Here is a 24,060-nt window from a genome sequence, read left to right on the forward strand (position 1 = left end):
GAACTGGGTTGCAAAGGTAGCGCAGGCGAAGGGGCTCGGCGGGGCTAGCGCAGCCAGGGGGGCTCCGAGGGGAAATCGGCGAAAAACCCGTCCCGCGGCTCTGTCCCGACCTTGGCCGAGTTGCAGCAGGCGGGATTGGAAGGAGCCCGCCCCTCCTCTTCCTCCCGCGGACGGGGATCGTTCCTCCGCCTTTGCAAAGAAAACAAAACAACAACAAAGCCCATGTCAAGTCCCCGACGTCTCCGGGCCCCGCAGTAGCAGCGGCCGCTCCGCATTCCTGGGATTCCAGGGCTGTGACTCCGCGCTCCAGCCCCACGCTCCGCAGCGACTCCGACACGCACTCGCTCTGCAGCCGCCGCCTCCGGCCCCATTCGCTCTCTCGGGACAACAATCCCCTCCTTCTCTCCTACCCCCACCTCCGTGGGCTGCAGCGGGAGCCCACGGCTCCCTTGCTCGCCTGCAAACTCCCCTGCCGGCCGCAACGTCCGGCCTCCGCCTCCCCAAACTCCTTCAAACTTTCCCCGCCGCAGCGGGGACAAGATTATTGGGTGGGGGCGGTGGTTTACTTTCCCTCCCTCTCCTCCGGGAGCCCCCAAATCAGGCACCACCCTGATTTCTCCTCGTCCCAGCAATCAGCTCTTTCTGGCAGCACCGGTTCCTACTTTGTCCCCACCTCACCAGTTGGGATCCCTCTCCTGGTCAAGACGGAAACCTTTTCCACTGGGAAACCCTCCTGGGGGATTTTGAACGAAGCCTGAGCTACCCTTGTTGCCTTTTCGGGAGGAAGGGAGAGCCCATTCCCAGTGCCCCTGCCCCAGACGAGAAGTGGCCACGACATGTAAACGCAGGTAAGCAACAGCAGCAGAGTTTGCTGAAGTTTGTCCGGCTTGTTTTAATTTAGAACTTGTAGTTGCTTGTACCGCTGATCGCAGCGCTGGAGCGGTAGTGACTTTTTCAAAACAGTCTTGACATAATTTATGGCGTATGTGTGCGTATAAAAATCTATTCCCATCCATTATAATTTGTCATCCGTCGTCGTAACGCAATCATGGACACATTACTGTATGTGTATATAATGCAAATTTATCCCAACTAAACGTGATTATGCTGCTGCAAATGAATGCTGATCTGTGAATTATAATAAAACACAGTCACTTTATGTGACTATAATTATGAAAGCCCTGATCCAGAAATATACTGAACAAAGGTCTAAACAATATATGATTTATAGAATCAATATAAATATATATTTGTAAACAGCTGGGGACAAGCTAAGTTTTCTGCTGAGCTGCTTTCTTAGTTACACTGCAGCATGACTCTGTTTAGCTTCCACGATCCTCCTCTCCCCTACCTCACCCCCACTAGATGGATTTACCTTGTTCTTTGTTAGTTACAAGTCAAGTCTACACTGGCCATTCCTCTACAGCAAAGGCTGTAACAAGTTGGGCAGAAATTACAATATTACAAGACTGTGTGAGCATTGTGACATCTTTTCTCATTCCTAATGTGTCAAAATCCATGAATCTTAAAAGGTTCAAAAGTAACCTCCCCTTCCAATCCATGTGGGGGCATACAGTAGGTATTTTGTGTCTGCATGTGCGGGCATTACGGTGAACACTGTAGTTTTGGTTGCAAAGGCAATTCTTTTATAAGCACCTATCTATAGAAACAAATAGTTACCGGTAAACTGGGCAATAACAGTGAATGATAACTCAGAGATTGTTCCTGAGATTGTGGTATATGGCCCAAAATCAAGGGCAGTATTCACAGTTGAATGAATTGTTTTTACTCTGTTTCTGCATAGACATTTGATATTAAAATGTGTGAAAACTAATACACTTACTGTATGCTGAATTCCTTAGTGCTTGTGACTTCAGTCTATAAAATGGCTCCCTTAAGCCGGCGCTCTTGAAGCCATCAGCCCACCTTATGATGGTGGGAGAGGTTTGAAGAAGACAACAACATTTTTAGGAGACACTTGTTGGAGGTTGTCACCGTTGTCTGGTCTCTCTGAATTGTCTGTATCAAACATTATAATGACATACAGACTCCAGGATTTGCTACTGCCCTTTTAGGAAGACTGTTGCTCATATCTAACATTGGTCATTGGTTTAACATATAAGAACATAAGAACGGCCCTACTGGGTCAGACCAATGGTCCGTCTAGCCCAGTATCCTGTCTACCGACAGTGGCCAATGCCAGGTTCCCCAGAGGGAGTGAACCTAACAGGTAATGATCAAGTGATCTCTCTCCTGCCATCCATCCCCACCCTCTGACAAACAGAGGCTAGGGACACGATTCCTTACCCATCCTGGCTAATAGCCATTAATGGACTTAACCGCCATTAATTTATCCAATACTCTTTTAAATACTGTTATAGTCCTAGCCTTCACAACCTCCCCAGGCAAGGAGTTCCACAAGTTGACTGTGTGTTGTGTGAAGAACTTCTTTTTATTTGTTTTAAACCTGCTGCCCATTAATTTCATTTGGCGTCCCCTAGTTCTTGTATTATGGAAATAAGTAAATAACTTTTCCTTATCTACTTTCTCCACATCACTCATGATTTTATACACCTCTATCATAGTAGTCTCCTCTTTTACAAGCTGAAAAGTCCTAGTCTCTTTAATCTCTCCTCATATAGGACCCATTCCAATCCTCCCCCCCATCATTTTAGTTGCCCTTCTTTGAACCTTTTCTAGTGCCAGTATATCTCTTTTGAGATGAGGAGACCACATCTGTACGTAGTATTCAAGATGTGGGTGTACCATCGATTTATATAAGGGCAATCATATATTCTCCGTCTTATTCTCTATCCCTTTTTTTAATGATTCTTAACATCCTGTTTGCTTTTTTGACTGCCTCTGCGCACTGCATGGACGTCTTCAGAGAACTATCCACGATGACTCCAAGATCTTTTTCCTGATCCATTGTAGCTAAATTAGCCCCCATCATATTGTGTGTATAGTTGGGGTTATTTTTTCCACTGTGCATTACTTTACATTTGTCCACATTAAATTTCATTTGCCATTTTATTGTCCAATCACTTAGTTTTGTGAGATCTTTTTGAAGTTCTTCACAGTCTGCTTTGGTCCTAACTATCTTGAGCAATTTAGTATCGTCTGCAAACTTTGCCACCTCACTGTTTACCCCTTTCTCCAGATCATTAATGAATAAGTTGAATAGGATTGGTCCTAGGACAGACCCTTGGAGAACACCACTAGTTACCCCTCTCCATTCTGAGAATTTACCATTAATTCCTACCCTTTGTTCCCTGTCTTTTAACCAGTTCTCAGTCCATGAAAGGACCTTCCCTTTTATCCCATGACAACTTAATTTACATAAGAGCCTTTGGTGAGGGACCTTGTCAAAGGCTTTCTGGAAATCTGAGTATCCTATGTCCACTGGCTTCCCCTTGTCCACATGTTTGTTGACCCCTTCAAAGAACTCTAATAGATTAGTAGGACAGGATTTCCCTTTACAGAAACCATTGTTAACTTTTGCCCAACAATTTATATTCTTCTAGGTGTCTGACAATTTTATTCTTTACTATTGTTTCAACTATTTGGCCCGGTACTGATGTTTAAAGTATAAGAGGTTAATGTAGTTTTTATACATGCATAAAGTGGGATTTGGGCAATGATCTGTAAATGACTATGAAGATGGACCTCCCTTGATCTCAGTGGGTCTCTGCACAGACACAGGGCGTTTGCCGGAGCAGTTTCTTGCAGGATTGGGGCCTAAATCCAAACCCAGTGGGCATAATATAGAAGTTTCTGAGCTGTTCAAACTGCTGATTTGGGGCCCAGTCGCAAAGCCCTTATTCAAACGATAGTCCTTTAAATCCATAGGACAACTCCTGGATCCCCAAGCCTGCAATCACATCTGTATGGGAAAACCCTTGTGCCCATGTAAAGGTCCGATGGCTCTGTACAATTACAATGGGTCTGTCTGTCTGCAGTTCTGTCTGCAGGATTAGGGCCCACGTGGATGAAGACTGCAGGATGGAGCCCTTAGTGCTGCTTTGTACATACAATTTGTCTAAAAAAGAGAACATTTAAAATCTGTGACTTTCAAATGTTTGCATACCAGTTGTTACAGTTATTATAATACAGTGGTGTTCCTCGAGGATTAATTAGCCACTGTTGTTAGTGTCTCTTCATATACTTCTCAGCTGGTCATTAAATGCCAGCAGATGCCTTGTGCCTTAGTGGTTGTTGCTTAAATATAGAACAGTCTTCCATGAATTAGGGTTTTTTTTGTTTGTTTGATTGTATTCAAGTTTGTAAAAAAAGGCTAAACCAACCATGGAGAAAGTTTTCAGCCCGAAGAAGGGTCAGAGGTGCTTTTGAAAACTGTTGTGTACCAGTGTAGTCAAAGGACCACAGATATTTTTCATCTTATTTGTCCTTACTTTGGATCTGGAATTGATTACATAGTGCTAAAGCACAAGTGTATTATTTGACTCTGTAGCATGAAGGGCACACTTAAAAAAATTAATAAATCAGGCTCCTTCATTGGCAAGTCAGTTCTGTTGTACCCAAGTTGTAGTTAGGTTGTTGATATAAATAACTATTGTAAGAATGCAGTGATTTAATATGTCTTAGAAAGTTTTTCATTAGGCTTTCATACTCAGTACTTTTAATTATAGGTCCCAGTTCTTCAAAGACTTACCCATGTGCTTAATTTTATGCAATGAAGTCACTGGGGCTGCTTGTATGTGTAAATATTAAGTGTGTCCATACGTTTTTGCCATAATAATTCATATGTAAATAGTATGATTGTGTGTACTAATCAAGCACAGTTACAAAAATAGAGATTGCTATAGTATCCCTACACTATAACAACAATCTTGATTTAATCCTCTTGTGCCTAAAAACATTGATGTTAACAGAAAGTTTCATAAGGGCAGTTTTTTGTTGTTTTTGAAACAAGCTGTAAAGACCATTTCTCCTGTGAGACAACTATTGACCATCTATAGACTTTGAGGGAATTTTCTAGAAAAGCATGTAGTTCTGTATTAAAATCTGTGGGATATTTAAGATAATTCTTTATTACACAGGTGGTTCAGAGTAATTTCCATAGAACCCTATTGATTTAATCTCCATTAAGTTCTAAAAGACTCTTTTTTTGTAAGGCAATATTTTAATAAATAATTTTTATCTTTATAATACTTAGGGACCTCAAAGCATTTTACAAATACTGTTGAGTTAAGCTTCACAGAGCCTCTTGAGGTAGGCAAATATTATTGTCCTTAGTTTATAGATTGGGAAACTGAGGTACAGATATTAAGTGACTTGCCCAAGGTTACAACCTAGTGTGTGGCAGAGCCAGGAAGAGAAGCCCAAAGTTAATTCTAGAGCACAGGATTGTGTCCTGACCTCTTAGTCTTACGCGCATGTCTAATTTCCCCCACCCCATGGAACAGGGTGGGGCAGCAGAAAAGAAGCCAGTTCCAAGCGCCATCCTTCCATCCTAAATAAAAAGTGGTTTTGCCCCCTTATTCCCACCAAGTAACTGAGCACAAAAAAGAAAAAGGTTGAAGGATGTCTCCCCATATGCTGATTTGGCACCCGTAGAAGTTAGAACCCAGGGTGATCACCCTGGTTACCAGCCATACCAGATCCCTCTCCTCCCAGATGGATTCCCTCCTGCAGCTATTTTTTTCCCCTCCCAACTAGTCTATTCTCCTGCTCTGCTCCTACTGAACCAACTAATTTCAGCCTGTTAAGGAGACCAATGTGCCAGCACACCTCCTCTCTATACTCCATAGCTATAGGATGCAGCAGAACTGCAGGAAAGTTTGAGATGAATCCCCCTCATACACCCCTTCACCCTCCCTCCGCCCCCCCAAACAGCATTGAGTTATGCCACAAGTGATTTTTTACCAATGGTTTCCTAACCTCTTGAAACCTCTTGTGGCCTGCCCAGAGACCCCTGGAAAATGAGGAAAGTTCTGGAACTTCAGGAATGTGGACTCCCAAGTGGATGTTCTGAAGAGGAAGACTCCTAGCCCAAAATGAAGGAAAATAGTGAGAAGAGGGCACTCCAGAAGACGGGTGGGAATGGGTTGGCCAGATAGCAACTGTGGAAAAATTGGGTCACTTTTTTTTTTTTTTTAACCGAGGGGATGAGTGGTATAGTTGCCTATTTAAGACAAAGTCCTGATATTGGGACATCTGGTCACCTTAGGTGGGAAGGACTAAAGAGATTGTGGTTGCAGACTTTGTGGAATAGGAGGGAGGGAAAGAATTTGGGAGGGATGGTGATCCAGGGAAGGTGAAGAATAATAGCAAATGTGCATCGATCTGGTTGACTTAACAAAAGTGGATGGAAGAGCTGGGAGAGAGTGAGTGTGGGGTGATCCAGGTGAGGGAAAGCCCATGGAGAGAGTAAAGAGTGAATGTAGAGACTACCCAGGAGCAGCCCTTCACACGCTTTGAACCAGTGTGTGTGTGTGTATTTCACAGACTGAGCCTGCAGCTGTTTTATGAGGTGGGCAGACTGAAAGGAGGGCACTTTGGGCTGGTGGTTGGCATGTACACAGAGGGGAGGAAGGGTGGGTTTATTCTGGGAAACTAAATACTGGGAAATAGGGTTGTGGTGGGGAGTGTAGCAAGTTTGTTTTTCTGAGGTGTTGCATACCTATTGTTTGGTTATTTTCTGTCTGGCTATTGATAATTTTTTTTTTTAAACAATTGCCTAGTGCAATGGGGACCACTTCAGATTTAATAATAATTACTAACAATAATGGTGGGAAAAACACAGAAAACAAGAACAAAAATAATAAAACCACAAGAAGAAATAATTAGAGCATATGGAAGTTTTTCAAATCAAAAGATCTGTAATCAAAAAATGGCCTCTCACAGACAATATTATTCACAGATTTTTGTTTTGTTTTACAATTTTTTTTTATCAAAGTTGTTAGGGAAATTTATCTAGATTTTTCCTTTATTGAAAATCATATTTAGCTACACTGGAAAGTCTTCAAATGCATTCACCTCTTTGTGTGGTTTCTGTTCTATTTCCACCTCTTTTAAAAAAAATAAATCCCTCGATTATGTTTGTTATAATTTATTATAAATTGAGTGTTTGATAAGCAAAAAAAATTGTAAAGTTTTGTGGTGAAAACATTCTGTGAAATTTAAAAAGATCAAAAATTGCTCCATTTTAAACACTTTGAAATGGAAAAAAAACCCCAAACCCTGAAATGTCAACTTTTTTTTTGAAAGTGTTTTTTAATTGGTTTTCCACTTCTTAAAAAACCCAAGAAAAATAATTTAGAGATTAAAAAAATTAATAAGAAACTAAAAGAAAATAATTACTATAAATAACATATCAAAATGTTTGTTTAAACCAGTGGTCCTCAAACTTTTGTACTGGTGACCCGTTTCACATAGCAAGCCTCTGAGTGCGACCCCCTTATAAATTAGAAACACTTTTTATATATTTAACACCATTATAAATGCTGGAGGCAAAGCGGGGCTTGGGGTGAAGGCTGACAGCTCACGACCCCCCATTTAAGAATCTTGTGACCTCTGAGGGGTCCTGACCCCTAGTTTGAGAACCCCTGGTTTAAACTGAAGAGATGGAAATAGAAAAAGACTGGAAGAAAAATGGGAACATACACTGAAATTAATTTAGACTAGATAAACAAATGCCTGTTTACCTCATTTAGTCACTCCATTGGTGAGCTACTACTATTACCCTAGAGCTACTGCACTCGAATAGTTCTGTCCCATTTTATTTAGTCATGAGTCACTGGTATTTTTGGCAATGGTTCAGTACTCTTCTAATTTTACAAATTTCTGAAATGAACATGGGAATTAGGATCTCCTGATTACCTAGCCTATGTTTTAGCCAAAAGAGCAGATAGGCAGTATGTATTCAGTTTGTGTGTATATTTTCTCTCTTCTCTGTATGTTTCACCCATATGGCCGGGGCCAGCTCCAGGCACCAGCTGAGCAAGCTCGTGCTTGGGACAGCAGATTGTACGGGGCGGCATTCTGACCAAACCGAGGATGGCACAGCCTTTTTTTTTGTTCGCTGCTCCTGCTACCCTGTAGAGGGTGGAGCCGCAGAGGAGGGGAGTGCCCTGCAGCAAACTCGGCAGGGCAGCCCGCGTCCATCCCTCTCCGCCGACTGGAGTGGCGCGGAGCCCTCCTGGCAGGCAACGCGGCAGTCGCGGCTGCGTGGCGAGCGCCCCGCTGAAGCCCTGGCTGCCCCCCTTCTCTCTTTCTCTCTCCCCCCAGTAGACTGGACATGCACTCTGCAGCACAGGGAGTCCCCCTGCACCCTGGCTCCAGCCACCCTGTAGGGTTTTTTGTTTTGTTTTTTCCTCTGCTTTGCCGGCCGTGCCATTGTCTCCCCCCACCTTTGCTTTGCCGCTCCAGCTGCACCTTTGCTTTGCTGCTCCAGCCGCACCGTGTTTTTTTAGTTTTTTTCCCCTGCTTTGCTGCTCCGGTGCACTCCCCCCCCCTTTTTTTTTTTGGCTTGGGGTGGCAAAAAAGCCAGAGCCAGCCCTGCATATGGCAAAAATAAATATTTGCTTCTCAGTGAAACTATATTATCACAGGGTGCTGGACCTTCTGATAAGTGATTCCAGTGAGTGGTAAAGGACAACATGGAACTATGGCTCGGAATTTCCTTGGGGTTTACAATGTTATATCTTTAATATAGTTTTATTGATACATTTCCTTTAAGATAGTGCAAATGGCACATTTTTATTTGAAATCATAATACAGTCTCCACTGACTTTATCTGATACGTTGGATTTGTACTTGATAATATACTATAGCATTAGTCATTTTAATAATCATTCTCATTGAGTTCAAGGGGAGTTTTGTGAGAGGAAGGACTGCAGAATCCTGGTTATTATGGTTGTCTTTACTTGCAATGACATTGACGTGATGATATTGTAATGAATTAGCAACATTAGATCATGATAAGGTAAGTGTGACATAACTGTGCATGCACAGTGGTTTGCCTTCCAACCCCTTCATGGGGATTGACCCTCTTGGACTTTGTAGATTGCATCTACATTTATAAATTTCTTTTCTGTGCTTAGGCTTTGTGTTGTGGCATCTCCTCCTGTTCAAGACCACATGCATCTCTAATCACTGCTTAAAGTAACTGAGAGATTGCTTAAGGACAAGAATTTTAAAGCTCCATTGGCTCTAAGTATTCATCCGCCACAGTTTTTCCTACTGCTGCTAGCCTGGTAAAGAATTGTGGTTATTTTCAAGCAGCTACTGAAAAATACTTTGTTTGATAGTTAGGAATGTAATGAAATAGTAATCTTAAAACAGATCCATATGAAAGACATTCCTCTTAAGGGAGTCAGCATGGTATTTGAAATGTCAAACCTTTGGTATTCTAGAATTAACAGAAACCTTGCGTAATCTAATCCCAATTTGACATTCTTTAAGGGACTTCCCTGTTGCTCTGCTAATGTGAGGAGTAAAACCCAAACTTTGAAAAGTTAACACACTGCCCAAACTGCTTTCTTCCCTTACAATTTTGTGAAAAATAAACCAAGATGTATATTTATTTCTGTTATTATTTATTATGTTTATTACTCTAGTGCCTAGGGAGTACCAAGATTGGGGCCCACCATTAGTTAGGTTTTTGTTTTATGTAGTAGTAATAGAATTATGATAATAGTCTAATTGAATTAGACTCTGAGCAAAAACAAACTCTGAAGAACTGTTGTTTAATGTTTTAGTGATCTAATAAAGAGGCTGAACAGTAAGGTGCCAAAATTTGCTGCTGATGCAAAATTATTTGGGTGAGTCAAGACCAGAGAAGACCGAGAGGACCTAACAAAGCCAGATGAAAGGGCAGCACAATTATCAACATTGAATTTCATCTGTTAAAGGCAAGGTTATGCATGTTGGAAGAAATAGTTGAACTGCTCATACATGTTACTGGGTTTTAAATTTATTATCTACTAAGAATAAAAGACTTGGGTTTTGATGGGTTCAGTAAACTTTCTACATCTACTTTGTGTTGCAGTGAACAGAAAAGGAAATGAAATAATAGGATGTATAAAGACTAGGATAGAATTTAATATATTTAAATCAGTGGCCACATTCTACTCAGAATATTGTGTTCGTTTCTGGTCACTCTATCTCAAAAAAAGTATAGCAGAATTAGAAAGGGAAGTAATTAAGAGACTTCCATATGAAGATCAGTTGAAAACATTGGGACTGTTTTAGGGGGAAAATGAATAAGAGGGGACATGATATGGATATAAAATAATAAGTAGAATGGAGAAGGTAAACCAGGTTCTCCTATTTACCCTTTCTTATAATGCATGACTGGGGTACATCCAATGAATGTAAAAAACAAGAAATTTAAAACTGATGAAAAGTAGTTTTTTTTTTTAACACAATGCACAATTAATCATTGGAATTCAATGCCACACGATATCATTGAGGCCAAGTAGGATTTTTTTTTAATAAAAGGATTTTATATATACTGTAAGTCAACCAGTCTCTGACATGGTGTAGGAAGAAACGTCCCTTAGGGGTTATTCCATAATAGTCCACTGTGGGATTTCCTGTACCATCCTCTGAAGCACATAGTATATAAACCACTGTCATAAACAGGATAACAGGCTAGGTGGATGGCTGGTTTGACACAGTATGGCAATTGCTGTGTTCTGTGTGATGATGGTTTTTAGTTAAAAATAATGAACCTGTAATGAGAGGACTTAATATAGCTACACCAATGCTGGAAAGGAAAGCCTATTTTGGGACTTCCATTTGTGGTCCTGAAATAAACATAACGATGATATAAGATAATATTGTATTATGTTTTATGTATTATGGAGGGCACACTGGGCTGTGATGAGGATTAGCCGAGAGGGGAGAAGAGCTGGCAGTTAGGTTCTATTTAAAGTACCATGGGGCAATTACCACTGGCACCTGACGCTGAAATAATGTAATCTATTTGGTATAATTTGCTTATTTGAAAAAAAATTCTATAAAACTTATTGTAAACTACCCATGTATTTAACATATGCATAATATTCCTGAATTCTCTCTTGAAAAAGAGGATTGGGATAATTGTTTACATCTACATGATGGGTAAATGTGAGAAACCTTCTAAATGTCAGAACCGTGTCAGCCATTCTCTGAATGTAAGGAGCAGACCTTGCGTAATTTAGTGAGTGTGGGTTATTCAGAAAAATAATTCAATAGTTTATAGCAATAGAGAATACTTCTTACTCTGCTTAATTACCTCTGAAATTTTAATACAACTACAGACTTTTTAAAATTCTGCATCTATGTCAGATGTGTAAGTGAACAGAAACAGATTAATTACTACATCTCCATTTCTAATTTATTACATTATTAAGAATTTTTTCTATGCATATTGTAACTTTTTTTAAAAGTACAAGAATAAGAAATATTTGAAAACTGTATTGGTGTACTCAAAAGGAAAACAGTGAGTGCCAGATCAATCCCTTTAACTGAGAGTAGAAATACCCTTTTTTAAATCAATAGGAGTTGCAGTTGTTTCTGCAGACAAATTGGGTCAATAGTACATAACTGCTTATAATACCATTAAATCAGGAGTGTAATGTATTAGATACTTATATGAAGACTTACCTAGAGATCTGTTCAGTGCTTCAGAATAAAGGACTTGGCTAATATTTGCAAATATTAGCTAAGTTCCTGTATCTGTCCAAACTGTGGAGTGCACTGATTCTGCAAAAGAGAAGGGATAGGGGTTCTTACAGATTAGCAGGGGTAGGCAACCTTTGGCACGTGTGCCAAAGGTGGCACGCGAGCTGATTTTCAGTGGCACTCACACGGGTCCTGGCCACCAGTCCAGGGGGCTCTTCATTTTAATTTAATTTTAAATGAAGCTTCTTAAACATTTTAAAAGCCTTACTTACTTACATACAACAATAGTTTAGTTATATATTATAGACTTATAGAAAGAGACCTTCTAAAAAAGTTAAAATGTATTACCGGCACGCGAAACCTTAAATTAGAGTGAATAAATGAAGACTCGGCACGCCACTTCTGAAGGTTGGATTAAGGTAACATGAACAACACTGCCTGTTCATGCTTCCAGAGAAAGAGTTCTGTTTGAGAACTTACATATCATAAAGTGTATCCTATCTAGCCACATTCACAAACTCTGCAAAGTTCCCCACAGCCAAATGGAACTAAGAGGATCTGCTGCTAAACTGAGCCCTGCTGTGGCCACTGAATAAATGCTTTTTCAGTATCATGGAAGTGAGAACTGTCCCGGGCTTTCCTTCCAATTCCATTATTTTAACATTATTCACAAAATAAAACTGAAATTTTTTTGCTGACTTCATGTTGGCGGTGAGGATGAAGCCCTGAGTATTTATTAAGATGAATATCTACAATATTTGCCTTAGTTTCTAGTTTCCTGAGTTTGGGAGACACCAGCATTCCTGTACAAATCTGAAGGGTGCTTGTCCTCCTTTTAGGATGACATCCTTTTAAAAACTGTGGACCTGATCCAAGGCGTGTTGACTTCAGTGGGCACTGGAGCAGGCCATAACCCGGGATAAGGGTATGGCTACATTTGCAGCCATACAGCGCTGCCGCAGGAGCGCTCCCGCAGCAGCACTTTGAAGTGCAAGTGTGGTCGCAGTGCCAGCCCTGGGAGAGCTGTCTCCCAGAGCTACAGGTACTCCACCTCCTCGTGGGGATTAGCTTACAGCGCTGGGGCAGTGTTTACACTGGTGCTTTGCAGCGCTGTAACTTGCTGCGCTCAGGGGTGTGTTTTTTCACAACCCTGAGCGAGAAAGTTGTAGCGCTGTAAAGCGCCAGTGTAGCCAAGACCTGAATCAGGCAGAGAGGGTGAGGTCAACAGTAATCCTTCTAGCTTTGTGCTTGTGCATGTGTTTTCTTACCAGGAAAAAATAGTTTACATTCTTCAAGTTTCTTAGATTAGCTCTTATCACAGGACTCTGTCTTTTGAGAAAAGACACACATTGACTTGTAGATAAAGTTGGCTGCAGCCTTTTATTGATGAGGATGATAAAGCTAGCTGTTTGGACAGGCCTGATCATGGGGGTTTGGCAGTCTGAGATTCAGCTACTAGTAGCCAGTCCTCTGCTCGAGTTTCTAAGGCCATGTCTACATCTAAAATTTTGCAGCGCTGGTTGTTACAGCTGTATTTGTACAGCTGTATAGGGCCAGCGCTGCAGAGTGGCCACACTTACAGCAACCAGCGCTGCAAGTGGTGTTAGATGTGGCCACACTGCAGCGCTGTTGGGCGGCTTCAAGGGGTTTCGGGGAACGCGAGAGCAAACCGGGGAAGGAGACCAGCTTCGCCGCGGTTTGCTCTCGCGTTCCGCGAACCACCCTGCAAACCGGAGGGAAGGAGACCTGCTTGCTCGGGTTCGGGGAACGCGAGAGCAAACCGGGAAAGGAGACCAGCTTCGCCGCGGTTTGCTCTCGCGTTCCGCGAACCACCCTGCAAACCGGAGGGAAGGAGACCTGCTTGCTCGGGTTCGGGGAACGCGAGAGCAAACCGGGAAAGGAGACCAGCTTCGCCGCGGTTTGCTCTCGCGTTCCGCGAACCACCCTGCAAACCGCAGGGAAGGAGACCTGCTTGCTCGGGTTCGGGGAACGCGAGAGCAAACCGGGAAAGGAGACCAACTTCGCCGCGGTTTGCTCTCGCGTTCCGCGAACCACCGTGCAAACCGCAGGGAAGGAGACCTGCTTGTTCGGGGTTCGCGGAACGCGAGAGCAAACCGCGGCGAAGCTGGTCTCCTTTCCCGGTTTGCTCTCGCCTTCCCGGAACCACCCAGCAAACCTCAGGGAAGGAGACCTGCTTGCTCGAGGTTCGCGGAACGCGAGAGCAAACCGCGGCGAAGCTGGTCTCCTTCCCCGGTTTGCTCTCGCGTTCCCGGAACCACCCTGCAAACCTCAGGGAAGGAGACCTGCTTGCTCGGGGTTCGGGGAACGCGAGAGCAAGCCGGGGAAGGAGACCAGCTTGATTACCGGAGGCTTCCTCAGGTATGCTGGGATACCTGCTTATTCCACGGAGGTCAAGAAAAGCGCTGGTAAGTGTCTATACTTGATTACCAGCGCTGGATCACCAGCGCTGGATCCTCTACACCCGAGACAAAACGGGAGTACGGCCAGCGCTGCAAACAGGGAGTTGCAGCGCTGGTGGTGCCCTGCAGATGTGTACACCTCCTAAGTTGCAGCGCTGTAACTCCCTCACCAGCGCTGCAACTTTCTGATGTAGACAAGCCCTTAGTGCCTACTGTATGTTCTGTCCCCTTAGAACTTCCTCTCACAAGACTGGGCAACCCTGCTGGAGAAGCCTGCATTAAACCCTCAACCTATGGGTAAGGCTCACTTCTGGGGCTGGTGAGACAGCGCTTACTTCACCTACATTGCCACAAGCTTTGGCCTCATTGTTTACTGTGACATAGAATAAACAAAACATCCAAGCTGCTAAACATTAGAGCTGGGACTTTCAAAAGCACTCACAGGCTTGGCTTAATTCTGTTCCCACTGCAGTCAATGGTAACACTTTGCCATTGAGAGTAGAGGTAGGCCAGTGCTGAGTGCTTTTGAAAATCACACCCTAATGTAGATGAGGAAAGCAAACTCCACTCTTCGTAGGAAAACTATCTGAAGGATAAGTATAAATAGATATCCCTGATGAACTCCGAGGCTGGTTGGAAGTTAGCTAGGGGGGTTCTGAACATGCTTCATTTATAACCCTCCTGGATCTTTCTCTTGGCAGGCATCTTTCATTAGTTGAGTTTCCCAGCTACTGGGTTGGAGCTACAGAGTTCGGTCAGCATTTTGGTGACTTCCTACCCCCTGAACAGTATGCTGAAGGTTTAAGCTATCTAAGAAAACCTCCTCCTCCTGACCTAGGATGACCAGACATCCCGATGCACCCGGCCTTTTTTTTGTTGTTGTTTTTTGTTTTTTGCTCTACCGGCAGCACTAGGCCTTTTTTTTTTTTTTCTCCGCCGGCGGACCCCCTCCCTGCCTCCATGTGTCCCGATATTTTCTTCATCTCATCTGGTCACCCTATCCTGGCCAGTTGGTCCACTCCAACCCATAAGAACTCTTGTAATTAACTTATTGGGGCTCCTGTTACTTGCCACATTGGACCCTTTGTTTGCAACAACTGATTTGCGACAGCTGTGTGAACGTGCAATGTCAAGGTAAACCAGACCACAGCACTGTAGTCTCTCTACATAAACTGGTGGCTGCTGTTGCTTTGCAGTAGTTGTGCTTGTGTCCGGCATTCCGAGAACAAAGAAAAGAAGTGGTGGAATGATTATCTCAAAACTTATTTCTTGCGGATGCATGCAATTTAATCCCTTTCCTCTCTACAGTTCAATGACATTTACAAAATTCATTTGTGCTTAAAGTAGTGTCTCAGCCATAAAAGTGAAAACTAAAATATTACAAGAGAGTATTATCCAGATAATGTAGTATATAACACCAGCATACCAAGTGTGTTCGTTCATTGCTGATGGTTACATTTCAAAAACTAGTTTTATTCAGTTTCTTTGTGAAATTTAGGAAATATAAACTCCTCTTAAAGTATAAAATGTATCCTAGACACTACATTTTATATTTTGTGGCTATATTTTACATATAATATTATTGTATCTCAGCATTTTCTTGAGAGGCATGTTTAAAGAAGAGTTATTGTAAGGAAAAGAGCCTTATTTTGCCATGTACTGTATGTTCAGATTTCCTTCTATTTTTCTTATTTTGAATTATTTTGATATTGCAGTAGCAGTCAGCAGGTACCAGGCTCTGTACAAATATAAAGAAATGCACAGTTCTTATCCCAAAGGGGGCTTGGAGAGAGAGAAAAAAGGAAGGGTATAGGAACGAATACAACAAGCAGGCAGGGTAAAAGCTGGCACATGTATTTTAGTTTTGTAGGTTTGTTTGTACAAATTGTCCTTATCTACTCTTCTCATTAGTAATGATTAGCTGGCTAGTTTCTTGAAGGTATATTGGTTGGAGAAGTAATTTAATGATAAAACTATTAAATGTACATTTAGTGTTGTGTATTTCCTGCAATATATTTTGATTTCAAATTAAATGATTTTGGGGGAACATGGCTTATGAGAGAAATTATTTACTGTCATAATGCCTGGTCTTGTGAAAAGATGAGCACCTCTTATGTAGTCCTGACCACCCTCAAATTCCTCTGAAGTCATTTGGAGCTGTGGCTGCTTTGCAGCCCTCAGGAGGCACTCAACGTCTCAGAGGATCTGGCCTGTAACTTCTTACTATTCTTTTTTCTTCCTACCAACCATGTTCTGCTTTGCTGTAGTTCCTTCTATTATCTCTTATGTCACTGACATAATAACTAAACAAATATTTAGGTTACTATTACAGTACAACTCCATATTTTTGTAACATAAAGTTGTGAGTTTGTAATGCTGCACTGCTGATGAAATAAACAAGTAACGTAGATGAGCTATATTTCTGCAACTTTCTAAACTTTTTGTCTAGTGATGGGTATGATATTACCTCCAACATACAAATAATTTTATCCACAGAGGTTATAAATGTGGTTTGTATAGATTTCGGGAAAGTCTTACTTGGCTTTCTAGATTGTCACCCAGGCAGTAATTAATCTGTGAAAATATCTGACAAGGGGTGGGCATAAGTTTGAGGCAATTTGCACTTCTTTGTTGTTTGAGCCAGTAATGTTAACCTCTGTTAATGTGAATATAGGATTTCCCGGCATGATTTACAAATGCTAAATTTTGGATTTTAAGCTTGTGATACAGTAGAAATTTGTTAACAAATAGCTTAGTCCTCTGGTCATGCCTGAATGTTTAGTATACTCAACAACTGTCATTAAGTCTCTGGGAATTGCTGTGAAATTTCTCTTTCAATTCTTTTCATATAAAATATATTTGAAGTAAATATTCATGTCTGGTGAGACTGTGTATTCAGGCCAATAGAGCAAATGTCATGCAATTAAATCTGTAATATAAAAGGGACTTCCAAGAGCTAACTTCAAGGAATAGTGCATATTATTACATGCCACTTAGCTTTGGTTGTTCTTTGCTCCTAAGTAGCCTCATTTATATTTAGCTTGGCAGAATTCAATATTTATTTTTTGTAATAATTTCAACAGATGTCAATGTTTATTTTTATGCATTCTTAAACTTTTATCAATTTTGTGGAACTGTGAACATTTAAATAATGTGTTTTAAGCATTTTGTTATCAATTTAAATGTGAATTTAAATGTTCACAGTTGCAGGAAATTATAAGGGGGTCAGACAATTATTTAATGGCAGTAGCCATTGAGAATCAAAAAGTTAGTTTTATAATAATTAAAGCACATATTTTGACATATGATAATGACAATTAACTAAGTAAATATCCTTAAATCAAATTCTAATAAGTTCCCAAGCAGCATCATTTTACTTTGCCTAGCTGTAAATTTTGCTTATTGTCAAATAAGCAAATATTTTTCCTTGATTTGTGTGTTTCTACGTTAATGTTTACCAACATTTACTGTTAAAAATCTAATCCTTCCAACCAAAAAATGTAGCTATAAAGAGGATAGAAGTGAATGTACTTCTCAACATCTCCATGTGGTGTTTTGCAGTCAGTCAGAATAATATGCTACCTTCCAGATACCAGTATGAAGGATATAACAATAACCGTAAAGGAAGTCATTAATTATCCTGGAACATTCCAAGGATGAAACAAATAGTGTGAGTGGGGGAAGATTTTATGAAATCAGGGATAATAACTTCATTCGTGGATGAGTTTGGAGATTCTTCTGGTGTCAAGTTCAATTGCAGGAAGAAGATAGATATGAGAGAGCAAGCAATAGATTTTTTCAATATTGTAGAGCATGATTTTGAATTCACTGAGCATGGGGAAGCCTTTTTAGAAGCAGAGTGACCGTTTAGAGTATAGTCTTTACTTTAGCAGATGTAATACCAAACTTCTGGGTTTACAATATGCAGGGCTTGTTAGGTGTGCTATAAAGGAAATAACAATTGAGTAGGAAATTAAAAAAAAACATGATTCAGTTTAGAAAAGAGGTACGCTAATATGTCTAGGAAAAATAGTCTGAATCACATTTGGCAGAAAGGAGAAACCTGTGAAACTGTAATGTTGGCAGAGACCTAGTGATGAAAAAGAATAGCAAATAAAAGGTGTTTCACGATACATACTAAGAGAGAGAAATTTACGTTGCCTTTCAGGCAAAATTTTCTGATATAAGTTATTAGGCTGTGGAATAATTTCTCAAGATTGTCAGAGGGAATTGCATTACCTACAACACTAACAAGAAGACTGGACAAAGCACCAGTAATTCCATACTGGAAGAAAGATGGAGTAGGGAACCTAACAGTGTTCTAATTTTTGTAACCAAATAGGTTTCCCACTTGGTGGTGGTTTGAGAATATAAACCAGATTTGTATGACATCTGTGTTCACAAGCTTTGATAATTCTTACCATATGCAAATCTGTAGGAGTGGGGGAGATTCATATTTAATAAGAGACTGGAATAACCACTTATAATAGCAGTATAAAACTTAGCAGGAGACACTTAAAGTACATATTTATAGGTAGTCCAGTTTCTTGGTGAATCAGGCAATCTCTTTAGTAACATAATTTTGTACTTTTGGTTACACTTAGAAGTTTGATATGCTAACTATCATTTGGACCACTTAGCATGCCTTGAACAGTTCCATAGACATGCCCCCAGTGGTGCAAAGGTGAGCACATCTCTGTTTTGGAGTAAACTTGCTTTGAGTAAAGTTCTTAACTCTGCTGGTGTAGTGCTGTCGTGGACAGGAATCGATCACACAATATCACGTACTGTACAAAGAGTCTTTTCACCACTGTCCTGCAGTGCACTTCACTGCTTAAGTGACCTGTGTGGTCTGCTTTGTTCACAAGAGTCAGGTCTGCCCAAAGCCACTTACTTGTGGGAATAGCACTGCTCACACCCTGGCAGTTTGCTTGCTTATTTTGCCAAGCTCAGATTCTCAGTAGAAATCCATTCCATATGTAGCAAGCATGCCTTGGAGGAGGTTTTCTTATTAACTTGCTGTCCACTGGACGGTAGCATAAATGCATAAGCAGGATTGCCTGGAATTACTGTGGTGATCAAGACAAAGTTAATATTCTTCAATATACTTACTTTCAACAGATATAAATAACTGCTCAAGATGCAAAGAAGTGGAGAATTGGGACCATTATAGTGTTGCTAACTCTTGTAATATTATTGCAAGTCATGTGTTTGTTTGTTTGCTTAGGCCTTGTCTACACTACAGTTTTGTCGATGCAAATTATGCCAGCATACAGCCACTGCTGTAATTAAGTATCAGAGGGTAGCCATGTTAGTCTGGATCTGTAAAAAGCGACAAGGAGTCCTGTGGCACCTTATAAACTAACAAAAGTATTGGAGCATAAGCTTTTGTGGGTGAGTACTCGCTTCGTCAGACACATGACGAAGTGGGTATTCACCCACGAAAGCTTATGCTCCAATAATTTCGTTAGTCTGTAAGGTGCCACAGGACTCCTTTGTCATTTTGCTGTAATTAAACCACTGTTGCATGCCCACACTATGCTCCTTGTGTCGGTAGAGTGCAACCACACTAGCAGCTCTTGCATCGACATAGAGAGCAGTGCACTGTGGGTAGCTATCCCACTGTGCAACTGGCTGCAGTGCGCTTTGGGAAGGGTTTGCAATGCCTCATGGGATCAGGTACAGTTGTCACATGATGGTTTCTCAATCCCATCGTTCCATGGACATTCTGCTAGATTGCCAGCCACTTTTCAACTTCCCTGGTAACATGGATCCTGCATTGCTGTTCAGCATTGTGCTGTGCATTATGAACACAAGGCTATAAAAGGAGCCCAACGGGGGACTATTCGTCTGGGGGATGTCTTGAAGGAGCATATTAACACTGAGGGCTTGTCTACACTAGCAAGTTTTGTCGCCAAAAACTAGCTTTTGGTGACAAAACAGCGATAGCATACACACTGCAATGTATCAGGAGGTAACTGTGTTAGTCTGTATCCACAAAAACAAGGAGTCCAGTGATGAATCTGAAGAAGTGACGTTTTTTACCCAAGAAAGCTTATGTCCAAATAAATCTGTTAGTCTTTAAGGTGCCACTGGACTCCTTGTTGTTTTTACACTGCAATGTGACTTTGTTTGGGGAAAAAAAACAATAACCAAACAAAAAAACAAGCGTAGTTTTGGCGACAAGAAACTTCCATCCCTGCAAGAGACTTTTGTCTTTCCCCTTCCCTTTATTGTTGACAAACGTGCAGTGTAGACACCATAGTTTTTATTTTATTTTCTTTTTTTATTGTATTGTATTGGCCTCCAGAAAGTATCCCACAACTCCCATGCTGCCGCTCTGGTCAGCGGTTTGAACTCCGCTGCCCTGCAGCCAACCCGCCCGTCCCCCTTGCAAGGCCTGGGAATTTTAAATCTCATTTCCTGCTTGCTGGTTTCCCAGAGGGGCTTCCCAGGAGAGCCTGGCTAGCTATCACACCAAACGGCTCCCGCTTGGACCACCTCTGAGTTGTTGCATCTGACTAGTATGTGGGGAGAGGATTCTGTTCAGATGCTGCTGCAAGTGACCCAGAGGAATTGGGACACACATGGGCAAATTTTTTGAGGCTTGCGTGAAAAGGGCTTTGATTGAGACACGCAGCAGTGCAGAGCAAATATAAAGGAGCTGAGACAGGCGTACCCTAAGGCACGGGAAGTGAACCATCGCTTCGGTGGTGCACCGAAAACGTGCCGCTTCTGTCAAGAGCTGAATGCTATCCTCAGCGGTGATCCCACCTCCGTTGCCGATAGCCCCGTGGATACTTCACATGCAGCTGAAAGAGGGGGTAGCTCGCAGGCTGAAATTCTGGATGAAGAAGTTAAGCTAGAAGAGGATGTGAAGCTCCCAGTGGGGTCGCCCAGTGGTGCAGGCAGCCAGGAACTTTTAGCAACTCCAGAAGTGCTCAACGGGGAGCAGGAAGCAGATGAGGTGCCAGGTAAGTGGCTGTGGCTTGTGTAGGGAATCAAAAAGTGGGAGGCAGGTAGTGTTTTCTGTGAACTGGACAGTGCTCTGTGTAGCTAATCCACATGGTGAAGCAGGGTGTTGCTGGACATCGAGACCTGCAGAGAATCCTCCAGAGAGAGGTTCTGGAAAGTTTCAAAGAGGTACTTGTTAATCCCCTGCCACAGAGTCCAAGGGATTACAGCCTTGTTAGTTCCCCCATTGTAGGAAACTGTACCATGCCATTTAGCAATCACTGGAACTGGGACCAAAGTGGCACATAACTGAGCTGCATATAGACTGGGGTGAAAGCTGCAATCATTCAGCAGTTGTGTCCTATTTTCTCTGGTCACCTGCAGCAGCGAGATGTCAGCCAGCAGGCTGGCCACCTGTGAAAAAGTAGGGGATAATTTTAGAATGAGTTCCCTGCAAAGCTGCCCTGCAAGCCGTGACCTTTTTGTCCGTATGCACAGCCGCCTTCCCCCCACTCCCGACACTCACCATGATTGGGGTGCTCGTGGAGCAGTGTGCCTGCCTAGAGTCTCAGAAAGTGATTTCTACTAGCAAAAGGCCCTTTTCACTAAAATGTTTCAATCATTTGCTGGAATGTAACAATCCGTCTTCTGTTCAGCACAGACCTTGAGGAACACACCACGCAGCCCATGGACTGGCTTCAGCAGATAAGAAAAAACCCTGGACGCAGCAAAGAAGACGTGTTCTGGGAGGTGCTGCAGCACGATAAGAGACACACCAGGGAACGGAAAGTGCTGGGAAGCTGAAAGGCAGGACAGAAAAGAGAATGCTGCTTTTGCTAGGCTAGTGACAGAGTGGATGATAAAAGTTATGGAGAATCACACAGAGATGTTCAAGTGTTTGATTCAGCTGCAGACTGAGCAGCTTCATGGTCGACGTCCACTGCAGCACATGCAGATGCACAGTCTTTGCCAGCCCCACCCCCCTCTATGCCCACACATTTCTTTTCACTTCACAGCACTTCTGAGTTTCCCCATCACTCCACCCACTCTCACAGCTTGCACAATGATAGCTGAAGCTACACACAGTTGTGAGGTTTTACCCTTTTTAAGCAATAATTAAAGGCTAAGGTATTTAATGGTACAGCCTTTTTATTCTGTGTTCTACAAAAGTGTATAGCAATCAATTGACTCTTGGAAACAGGCTTCTGAAGCATTGTGTTGCATGGATCTTGGGCCCCAAAATTGTGCATGGATGCACCAGGGAAGCAACTCCAAAGCAGACATGTGTTACTGCCCCTCATTGTCAAAGTTGTTCCTCAAAGCCTCTCTGATGTTAATAGCAGCCCTCTGGGCTCCTCTGACAATCCAAGCATCTGGCTGTTCAAAGTGTGCAGCCAAGTGCTCTGCTTCAGTGCTCCACACCCAAGCAAACATTTCACCTTTAGATTCACACAGATTATGCAAAGTGCAGTATGTGGCTATGACCAAGGGAATATTATCCTCGGTAAGGTCTAGCCTGCCATTGAGACACCTTCAGCAAGCTTTCAAATGACCAAAGGCACATTCAGCTATCAGGTGGCACTTGCTCAGCCTGTTGTTAAAGTGCTTCTTGCTGCTGTCCAGGTGCCTTGTGTAAGGTTTCATGAGCCAGGGCTGTAAGGGGTAAGCTGGGTCTCCCAGAATTACTATGGGCATTTCCACATCCCCCACTGTGAACTTGTGGTCTGGAAAGAAAGTCCCCACCTGCAGCTTTCTATACAGGCTACTGTTCCTGAAGATGTGTGCGTCATGCCCATTTCCAGACCAGCCTACATTGGTGTCTGTGAAATACCTCTGGTGATCCGCAAGCGCCTGCAACACCATGGAGAAGTATCCCTTCTTATTGATGTATTCAGAGGCAAGGTGATCTGGTGCTAAAATTGGGATGTTTGTGCCATCAGTTGCCCCACCATAGTTAGGGAAACCCATCTCTGCAAAGCCATCTACTATTTCATGCACATTTCCCAGAGTCATGGCCCTATGCGGCAGGATGCGATTTATTGCCTTACACGCTTGGAGTATTACAGCCCTATCAGTGGACTTTCCTACTCCGAAATGATTTGCAATTGACCGATAGCAGTCTGGATTTGCCAGCTTCCACACAGCGATTGCAACATGCTTCTTTACTGAAAGAGCAGCTCTCAATCTGGTGTCCTTGCGCTGCAGGTCGGGGAACAGCTCATCACATAACTTCATGAAGGTTGCTTTACACATCCTAAAGTTCTATACCCACTGGTCGTCATCCTACACCTGCATGACAATGCAATCGCACCAATCAGTGCTTGTTTCCCTAGCCCAAAAGCAATGGTGTACCACATGCAGCTTCTTTGGGAATGCACAAAGCATTGATAAGTTGCTGCCGTCCATATCACACTCAGGTGCCTGCAGTTCATCCTCTGCAAAATTTGCAAGTAATTCTGCGAGTAACTGTGCTGCCATATGCAATGTCCTCACGACTGCTAACAGCGCATAGGAGAGACATGCGGGATCCACCCTCTCTGCAGTTCCTGGCGCGCAATACAAAAGAATGACAGTTGGAAAAACGGTGCGAAAGGAAGCCAGAAACCTTTGGAGGGGTGGGACACAAAGCCGTGCATGACAGTCCATTTTGCACATCCCTGGATGCACCGCGTTTCTGCATTTTCACATCACCTAGTGGCGCAGTCCATTGCTCTCGCTGTCGACAAAGGTGCCCCGAATGTGGACAGGATCTATCGACAGAGGGAGCAAATGTACACACTTTGGCGACTTTGCTTTTGTTGATTTCCCCCCTCCATCCCGGTGACATTAGTTTCATTGAAAAAACTTGCCAGTGTAGACAAGCCCTGAGCCACAGTAATGTGTGTTGGTGTACATTTTAAATCACATTTTAAAGTAGCACTCAGTAATGTGACCAGGCTGACACAGCTGAACACACATCCTTTTGCTGTGTGTGTGTGTGAGAGACACACACACAGAGAAGTGTGTGCCTTGGCGGAGAGTGAGTGTGTCAGCATGCTGTCTCTCTAAGTTCAGG

The 24,060-nt window shown here is 42.5% G+C and overlaps 1 protein-coding gene across 2 annotated transcripts in view; it reads left to right on the forward strand.

The window, feature by feature from the left end:
• Positions 1-263: 263 nt before the first annotated feature.
• The window catches only part of PTPN14 (protein tyrosine phosphatase non-receptor type 14), a 192,028-nt gene continuing 168,231 nt past the window's right edge, over positions 264-24,060 (forward strand). The window contains exon 1 of one of the 2 annotated variants that reach the window (XM_050950210.1): positions 264-848. The gene's annotated coding sequence lies outside the window, so the exon portion shown is untranslated. Of the gene's footprint in view, positions 849-14,282; positions 14,349-24,060 lie in introns of those variants that run through there. The other variant, XM_050950211.1, reaches the window with a different exon arrangement.

The sequence above is a fragment of the Gopherus flavomarginatus genome, chromosome 4 (assembly GCF_025201925.1).
Source record: "Gopherus flavomarginatus isolate rGopFla2 chromosome 4, rGopFla2.mat.asm, whole genome shotgun sequence".
Taxonomy (NCBI): Eukaryota; Metazoa; Chordata; order Testudines; family Testudinidae; genus Gopherus; species Gopherus flavomarginatus.